Genomic DNA, 10,112 nt, shown 5'->3' on the forward strand with positions numbered 1-10,112 from the left:
ACTGATAATCATATTTAGGTCAAAATTGTCAGTTGTTTGGGAACTAAATCCGTTGTAAAGAGTGATCTATTTAAGCCCACTGAAATGCTCGAGTGCAGACGATGCAGACACATCAATCATCTCTGTGTTTTAGGTAAAAAAATAAAATAAAAATAACCATTAAACTAACACAGATTAAATAAAATAACTCATGCATGTTCAAATTCCCCCGATGCGGTAATATTAACAGTTTTATTAAAATGATATCATGTCCTATGTGACATCTGTTTTTATATTGTTTATCAACAGTAACGTTATATTGTTTGGATTTACTAGACGAGTACACAAACATGAATATTTATTCATAACCGTACCGAAAATAAGTAAATATTGTTAGCTGATGCTAACTGTCTAGCTAACAAGCTTGCTAACTTGAGGTAATTTTTATAAATAATGTCCAAATATTTTATTCAACCACCTATATATATAGATAACATCTGGGGAGAAAAGAAAGGATGTGATGTTCAGAACATGGTAACTACAGTAATTATCCAAGTGGGAAGAGATGCACCCCGTTTGGCCAGGGCTGTTTTTACACCACAGACAAGGTTTGAGAAGGAAAAAATCATTATGAAAATATAATTATATTTTCCTTAAAATGTTCTTCCTAACTTCAGGCCTTATTATCATGTCACATATAACTGTGATGTTCTGTAAAACAACAAACTTTAAAATACTTTGTTCTTACTGGTGAAAATCAGATGGTCAACTCTGCTTTCTCTCAGGTACATCACAGTGTAAGCTTCACAGTGAACATTACTCTCGTCAGCGTAGTCCATATCAACAACAAAAATATATCTTGACTCCATATAGTGGTAATTTTGGAAAAATCCCAGGTATTTTGAACAGTAGGATTATATAAAAAAAATGTGCTAATATAAAATTTAATTAAGTAGCCTATATAAAATTGCAAACATCTATCTTTCAGTACTTTTTTACTTAAGTACATAAAAAATGGAGTACTTTTGTACTTTCACTTGAGTAAAATTGAAAAAGGAGTACTTTTACTTTTACTGGAGTAATATTTTACTATACGTATCTGTACTTTTACTCAAGTACGTGATCTGTGTACTTCGTCCACCACTGGTTTGCCAGAACTCCCCGGACGCTCCTTCATCCAATCCGCCGGCCGTTCTTCATTATAGCCTCTGGCTCTCGCTCACTCAAGCCACGGGCTGTTCCTCACTCTTTGCAAGGACAGTCAGGTGTTTCTGATTCACGGAATGTAAGTAGGTTAACATACAGTATGTAAAGGATTTACCACTGATGATTCAAACGCAATTTTGAGCAGTGTAGAGTAGCTCTTGTTGTTTGTCGTTTATCTGATCACAAATGCAGAAATGGCTTTGTGTTTACATGGCGCGAATTGCATAAAAAGGCAGTATAAAACATTATAATCAGTAATTATGTCACAACTGGATGTCACAGTGTCTGGTTTGTGTATCCCTGGGTGTCCACTAGAGGTCTCACTTCCCCATATCGTCACCCCACTTCAGTACTGCATTTCACACTAGCCTTGATCTGGACTAATCACTGTTCATTGCACACAGCTGTTCCCACTCACATTGTTTGCACCTGTCCATATATACCCGGTTTGTTTCTGTCATTGTCATGGAGTCCTTGTTTCATGTCACCCTGTGTTTCGTGTTTCCTTACTGACGTTCTTGTTTCTTGTTTTGACGGATTACCTGGATTGTGACCTTGGCTTGGCTGGATTTATGAGTCTGGATTTATCTCTAATAAACACTGCATTTGATTCTACCAGTTTGTGTGTGTGTCCATGACAGAAGGACTCCATCACACCTAGATTCAGCGGTGTGGAAATTCGAATCTTTTCCCCAGCAACCATGAACGAGTGGAAGAGGAGTCTCCAGAGTTTGGCCACCCTTCGTCAAGGGGGGTGTGAGGTGGGTGATCTGGCTCAGGTGTTTTGGACCATGGCGGTAGGGCTGGAATATAATGATGAGGCAATAAAGGACTTATTTAATCACTGCCTGGATCACCCTTTGCCTCGGTGGGAGATGAAGGGGCTGGAGGTCCTGGACTTTTGGGGTTTCACCAAGTACCTACATCATCGTGGTTTATGGGATACACCAGCCACACTTGTGTCTCCAGACAAGATGGCCGCCAGCCCAGCACCACTGCACAAGATGGCCAGCAGCCCAGTACGACTGCACAAGATGGCCGCCTGCCACCCCCTCCCCCTCCGGTTGACTTTCCAGAGTCGAGTCAGGTCCCCGTTGATTTCCCAGAGTCAGGTCAAATCCCCATTGATTTCCCAGAGTCAGGTCAAGTCACCATTGACAGCCCAGAGTCGAGTCAGGTGCCCGTTGACTTTCCAGAGTTGAGTCAGGTCCCCGTTGACTTTCCAGAGTCGAGTCAGGTCCCCGTTGACTTTCCAGAGTCGAGTCAGGTCCCCGTTGACTTTCCAGAGTCGAGTCAGGTCCCCGTTGACTTTCCAGAGTCGAGTCAGGTCCCCGTTGACTTTCCAGAGTCGAGTCAGGTCCCCGTTGACTTTCCAGAGTCGAGTCAGGTCCCCGTTGACTTTCCAGAGTCGAGTCAGGTCCCCGTTGACTTTCCAGAGTCGAGTCAGGTCCCCGTTGACTTTTCAGAGTCGAGTCAGGTCCCCGTTGATCAGGTCCCCGTTGACTTTCCAGAGTCGAGTCAGGTCCCCGTTGACTTTTCAGAGTCGAGTCAGGTCCCCGTTGATCAGGTCCCCGTTGATTTCCCAGAGTCTAGTCAGATCACCATTGACTGTCCAGAGTCAGGTCAAGTCGCCATTGACCGTCCAGAGTCAGGTCAAGTCGCCATTGACCGTCCAGAGTCAGGTCAAGTCGCCATTGACCGTCCAGAGTCAGGTCAAGTCGCCATTGACCGTCCAGAGTCAGGTCAAGTCGCCATTGACCGTCCAGAGTCAGGTCAAGTCACCATTGACCGTCCAGAGTCAGGTCAAGTCACCATTAACACCCATGAGTCAAGTAAAACCACAGTTAAACATCATGAGTCAAGTCAAGTCACCGTTGATCTCCGTGAACAGGGTCAAGTCAGGGTTTTTCTTTATGAGCCCAGTCAAAACACTACCGTTCTTCCAGAACTTCATCACATCTCAGTAGATCTTCCAGAGCTTCGTCATACCACAACAGATCATCCAGAACCTGGTCACGTCTCAGCTGAACTTCCAGAGCCTCATCACATCCTGTCTGTTGCATCCAGCAATGCACTCTCAGCCTGTTTTATTGCGATCAAGGAGACTGTTACGGCTGTGGAACCTCCAGAGGTGGCGGCAACTGCTGCAGAACCTTCGGAGGCCATCTACCCTCTCGTCACAGCTATGGAGGCTGTCTTTGAACTCACCGCCTGCCCTGTCATGGCCATGGAGGCCATTTACCATCTCATCATGGCCACGGAGGCCGCCATTAACCTGTTCATATTCTCTGTTCCAGTCCTACCTGACCAGACTTGCTCTCCTGTGCCATCGACTCCACTGTGGTGGTCATCTGCTCCGCCCTGGTGTGCTTCTATCTTGTCTGCTCGGCTTTGGTGGTCCTCTGCTCCGCCCTGGTGGGCTTCTGTCCCATCTGCTTGGCGGTGGTGGTCCTCTGCTCCACCCTGGTGGGCTTCTGTCCCGTCTGCTCGGTGGTGATGGTCCTCTGCTCCGCCCTGGTGGGCTTCTGTCCCGTCTGCTTGACTGTGGTGGTCCTCTGCTCCACCCTGGTGGGTTTCTATCTCGTCTGCTCGGTTGTGGTGGTCCTCTGCTCCATCCTGGTTGGCTTCTGTCTCGTCTGCACAGCTGTGGTGGTCCTCTGCTCCGCCCTGGTGGGCTCCTGTTTCCGAGTTAAGCCCGAGGCAGGCCCCTGTTCCCCATGTTAGGTCCAGGAAGGGCTTCAGTTCCGGCTGCTCCACCCTGGCTTCCTGCTCTGCTGGCTCTGCCCCGGTCCCCGGCCACTCCACCTTTCCACCTCCCTCCTGGACTCTTTGTTTTGTTTTTGTTGTTGTTTTCACTTACTGTTCCCCTCCATGGACCTAGCTTTCCTTTCAGAACATTCTTGTTTCTTGTTTTGACCTGGATTGTGACCTTGGCTTGGCTGGATTTATGAGTCTGGATTTATCCCTAATAAACACTGCATTTGATTCTACCAGTTTGTGTGTGCGTCCGTGACACTGGATGCAACAACTGCCTCATTTGTAATGGGTTTTGTTGTTATTGTCCTGTTCTGACTGGGACATGCCATAACAGCATATGTTGAGGGGCGTAACATTTCTGTCAGATCCTTGAGACATTTGTCCAATCACAACACACTGGATAGTTGGCCAATCAGAGCACACCTTGCTTTTCAGAACGATGAGCTTTGTAAAAATCCACTCGATTCAGAATGCGGGGCATAGAGGAGAAACAATAATGTACATTATGTGGAAAATATGACCTTTTTAACACGTTTGACTATTAATTTATAAAAAAAAAAAAAAAAACAAGACGGGCCCCAAACTATTGAACAGTAGTGTATATTGTTACAAAAGTTTCATATTTTGATTAAATTCTGTTCATTTAAAAATTGTTTACACTATTTTTGTTCTCACGGTCAAACGACTGACCAGTGTTTTTATAAAACGTCATGTGATTATATCTTTGTTTATATAAGACATTATATAAACATCAAAGGGGCCTATGGAGCTGATATAAGGAACAAACAGATGATATTCATTGCCTGGCAACTCACATATTATCCTGGAAATGTAATTGAATTCGTAACAATGTTAGCTTAAATGTATTAATGTAGGTTTAGAGATAATGTTTGCCGTTGAAAAGAATAGCTGATCAGCCTCAATCCATGCTAGTCTGGTGTTTTCCACAGAGATCTCACACTTATTAGTCTCATACAGTTCATACGTTCCATATCAGTTTCTCTTTCTGTCTTTATATATCTGTACAACAAAGCCACACTGTCTCTCTCTCTTCTCTGATCCCTCTCCTTCACAGCCATGAGGAAAGAAATCACGTATTTGTCTTTCACCGAAACAAAGAGCCGTCAGTTCACAGACTGTTGGTAATCCAGTTCTTCTCAATCTTTGCTGTGTGTGTGTGTGCAGCTCTGGTCAACAGCAGACTGTGGGTGATGGAGGGTCAGGTGTTTCAGAGGATCATGCAGAGGAATGGCCTCGCGGCTATCACACAATCTTTGCACTTCCTGCGCAGGTTAATGCCACCGTTACCATATTCACATAGACCTTTACAAGACACACTTTTGTCTTCTTTTTGTCTCTACTGTATTCATGGGCATTCTTATGTATTTTTAAATAGTTCTTTGAAATTTAATTAATTAATAATTTTTTTTAAAATATATTTTATTTTATTTTTAGCTAACGAATACAAGCAATAGAAAGACAATCAGCGGAGATAGAATTCTATTATTGACAAAGCAGAATACTAATTTACCATTTATTTAACTGAACTCTAAATAATGAATTATGAATGTAATACAAATGAACAGCCTGTGAGTAAATGCTTGTATTATCACTCATTTCATTGTGCCTTGTAACAAATGTCACATTGTAATTGGAAGAAGAAGAAAAAAATTATGTTAGGCAACCCTGTTACATTCAAAATGTTTTGGGGTTTAATGTTAGATTTTTTAAAATGGCTTAAAAACTGTTTACACATTGTTTGTGTGCTTTGTGCAATAAACAGTATTTGATCACTATGATATTTTCCTCTGTAACAGAGCTGATCTATTGAGCTTTAATGAGTGGAGATGAAATGTGACAACCTGAAATATGATGTCAGAAGGATCATACCAGTATTTCATGGAAAATGTCAAAGTAGAACACGACTGACCAGAAAGTGCAGTTACAGTTTTTCTCAGTCACTTTGGTGCATTTTTCAAATCAGAAATGAAATTCTCAAAACTACTTACAACCTCCACATCATCTAGTCATTTACACATATCATAAAACCAGTTTCTCATTCTTTTGAACAAGTTGCGATAGCTTTTGTACATTCATGCAATTGATTACACACATTTATCTGCGGTTTCCTACATTATCAGTTGCTAATGTCATGTCGCTCAAAATGTATTATACAGTGTTTTGTGCAATAATCTTACCCCTCAAAACATCTAGTCTTTAGTTCATCGTATAAGTCATTAAATGCAAAATGGTTAATCTAGTTGTCATAAACTGCCAAGCACACTTTTTATTTTTATTTTTACACATTATTATTAGACTTTTTGTAAATTTGGCATGAATTGTGCAAGTGAATCTTTACTAATGAAGAGAATGTTGATGATAAACCAATGAGAAACCATTTCTCTGAAATAGCTCAAAGGTTCATCTCATGAGTCTTCAGTTGGAAAGCTTAAACTGTATAGACAGAGGACAACACAAGGGTAACACATTCTTAAAATGGACTTATTTTCATCTTTGTGCCCATATTTCTTTTTCCTTTTCTATATCACGATATAGGTTTTTTTTACAATGTAAATGCTTACATTTTCTTTTCACATAATCTTACCCCATGCCAAAATCATAGATCTTTCTTAGCTTTTTTACCGATGCTTAAACACAGCATGACAGAAATGAAGACCTAATGTTCCAGACTTTAAATATAGTGTAAAGCCTCTACTTCTGCAACAACAACAACTCAAAAGTAATGAAAAATACCTCTAAATAAAATATTGTAACAAACGATCACTAAAATATTTAGAAATAGCTGATTCCAGTCTCAGTTGGAGGAATAGTCAGGTTTTGATGCTCTTTCCATTACATCAACATGTAAAATATACCAGATTGAATTGGTTTTGTGGATGCAGAACAACTCAAATAATCAGAGAGTGAAAAAATAATGCCTTGGAGTGGGAGAGGAATAGTTGGAGGAGGGAGAGGAATATTTGGATCAGAAGAAGATAGGTAAGGGAGAAGAATAGGTAAGGGAGGGGGTAAGAATGTGTGCCGGACTGTATATGTTTTATGTTTGTTTGTTTGTTTTTCCCTCTTACACACGTGGAACCTATGAAAGCTTATTTCTGCCATGGAATATGAAGGGAAAAGGGTAATTGTGACTTTGTTTCATCTCACAGATCTGACTTTTATTTCTTGCAGTTGTGAATCTGATAAAGTCTGAATTGCAAGATGTAAACTCACAATTCCAAAAACAGAAGTCAAAATTGTGAGATAAAAAGTTCACAATTACCGTTTTTTTATCCTGTGACAGAAACAACATGCATAGTAACCAAAGGCCATGTATGTTGTAATTTATGTTGATCTCTGGCATCAGCTACCATCCACATCCAACCCAGTTTTAGACAATATGTTGCCGAGAATGAACACATTCAACATTTAAAAATGTAAAATCGGTTTTAGTTGAAGGTAATTACATTACAAAAAACAATGGAATTTTTGAACAATTAATAACTTTTCTATTGTCTATGCAAGTAGAACTGAAACGTCTATGTCAAACATGTAGAAGAAAGTAATGCAGTTTTTGTAAAGCCATTAACTGTTAGTATTTTGACAGTCAATGTTCTATAATTGACTATATGTTCCTATTCGATAGAAAAGTAGTGCAAATTTTTTGTCCGAATGACTCAATTTTGAATTGTGTTTGCTGTGTTTTGATAGAGTTAGTATATGTAGAAAAAGTTATTCAGCATTTTGAAATGTAGAGTTTGTATTTATTTAACAAAATGTGGTTTTGGCCAGAAAATTAACTATTTGGCTAAGTGTGTGATGTAGTTGTGTTGCTGTGTTAAGAGTTTAGAAAAGGTACTTTACAGTAATTGGGGTTGGAGCTGATCTCTGCAGGACATTGACCCTCTAGGAACAGGACTGCAGTTTTGTTCGTCTTCAGAGAAAGTTCTTAATGTTTCATTAAAGGTTCATCAAATTTGTTTCTGAGTTCTAAAGTGCCAGCACATACAGTAGAGGGCTTCTGAAAACTAGATTATTAGGGGTTCTTTGAGGTTGTTGGGTATACCAGTGAAACCAGGCAATACAACCCATTTTGCATTTAATTGAAACCTTCTTAAGCAGTTGTATTCCTTAGTAGACTCCTTATTACAGTAGATACACTATTGTACAAGCTCAGAAATTTGGGGTTGGCAAATTTATTTATTTATTATTCCAGAAATCATTCTAATATGTTGATTTGGTACTAAAGAAACAATTCTTATTATCATTTTTGAAAACAGCTGCTTAATGTTTTTTGTGGAAGCTAAGATGATTTGTTTTTTCAGGATTATTTGATAAAACGAGGTACGTACTGTCTCAGCATCTCAGCATACATACAGAGATATATGCGTACAATTCTTTTCAAAATAGTTCTTTTGAGTGATTTTGCCGCAAAGTGTTTGTAAATCACCTAACTGTAAGGAAGTACTTTATCTGGAGTAAATCTCACATTTTAAGGAATTTATATACCTAATCTAGGTAACCTGAAAGTATTTAGCTAAAAGGTTTACACAAATAAAATGTGTAAAGACTGAATGCTACAGTGAATGTATCATCTTATGAACTGAACAGTGACTGACTACTATGTGATTTGATGTTTCAGGGGGTCACTGGAAGACTTCTTCGCAGCTTGTGTCCTGGAAGCTCTTCATGTACTTCACACCAAAGACATTGTTCACAGAGACCTGAAACCTGAAAATGTGCTACTGGACCAGCGAGGATATGCTAAACTGGTGCTGAACACATACACATTCTACCATGTTTAAAGTTAAATCAGTTGGCAACCTGTAATTACTTGATTCATGTTGGGTAATTTGAACTATTATAACACTTCAGTTGTTTTTCTCTCTCTATCAGACAGGGTTTGGTTGTGCTAAGAAGCTGGGCTCTTTGCACAGAGCCTGGTCATTCTGTGGATCTGTGGGTTATCAGCCTCCAGAGGTCATTCTGCATCAAGGTCACGGTCTGTCTGCAGATCTCTGGGCTCTAGGGATGTTGCTGTATGAACTGCTCAATGGCAGGTGAGCGATCTTTAGACATTTTGTTTAGCTTTTTTTGTGATTTTGCAAAGGAAATACACAATGGTAGAGTTGACTAATGTAGGTTTATATATGTATAAGCATCAAGTGTATAGGTATCAAAGCATCTGTAGCATGCTTGTTCTTCAGCATGCATAACAAAGGGAAAACTTGTAACAGTTAACATATATAGAATTGTAGTAAGCAAGAAAGTGGGCGACACTTCAGAACATTTCAAAATATAACCAATAAAGAAAAAACTGACATAATTCTTTGAGTTTTAATTTAGGTTAGTATTCACATATAAACATTGATCATAGAGCACATTAAAAATGTGGCAAACCAGTGATTTGTGTGTGTGACAAGCAAACACAGCTGAGCTTCTTTTGCTACCATATATGACAGGCTCTATATATGTGCATTACAGTTTTTCTCAATTGCTTTGGCACATTTTTCGAAACAGTCTTAACATTCTCTAAACTGTGAGTGCAAATGTCACAACTGTTTGCAGGAACTTCAAAACTTTATAGCATGTCTGCAAAATGTAGTTACTCACCCAAAACATTTAATTCATGCTTCAAAACCTAGTTATTGTGTCAATAATTTGGCCAAGGCCACCAAAATCTAAAGTATTTTTGTCATTGTGTGACCCACACTGGTCAAAATGTTTAGTTGTTTTTTCACCACAACAGTCAACCATGAAAATTAAGGGTTTAAACAAAAATCTCATATTTGTTGAGAAAAGTCAATAGTATGTAGAAAAAAAGTCTATGAACATTTGTATTTTTACAGGGTTTATTTTTGTACTTTATGTGTATATACACAATACAAGTGTATTTACTGTACATGTAAAGTAACTGACAAGAGTAACACGATTTCACTTTACATTTCATATTTGTGTACAAATACACAAACAACAAATACAATTCATGAAAAAAAAAAAAATTATTCTTGGTGGACATCTTGTCGCTCACGTTGGTCAGGCCAAAGATTTTCATCAACATCACATCTGATGTTTTCCGTTGCCACACAACGTGGAAAAAATCTTGAATGCAGCACCCATCCCCTGCAATGGTCAGCTGTGATGTCCTCACATGCAGCATTCATGGCATC

At 39.5% G+C, this 10,112-nt stretch overlaps 1 pseudogene; it reads left to right on the forward strand.

Annotated features, from left to right (window-relative positions):
- Positions 1-10,112, forward strand: part of LOC132114763 (cGMP-dependent protein kinase 1-like) — a 53,323-nt pseudogene that overhangs the window by 18,346 nt on the left and 24,865 nt on the right.

This window comes from Carassius carassius, chromosome 34 (genome assembly GCF_963082965.1).
Source record: "Carassius carassius chromosome 34, fCarCar2.1, whole genome shotgun sequence".
Lineage (NCBI taxonomy): Eukaryota > Metazoa > Chordata > Actinopteri > Cypriniformes > Cyprinidae > Carassius > Carassius carassius.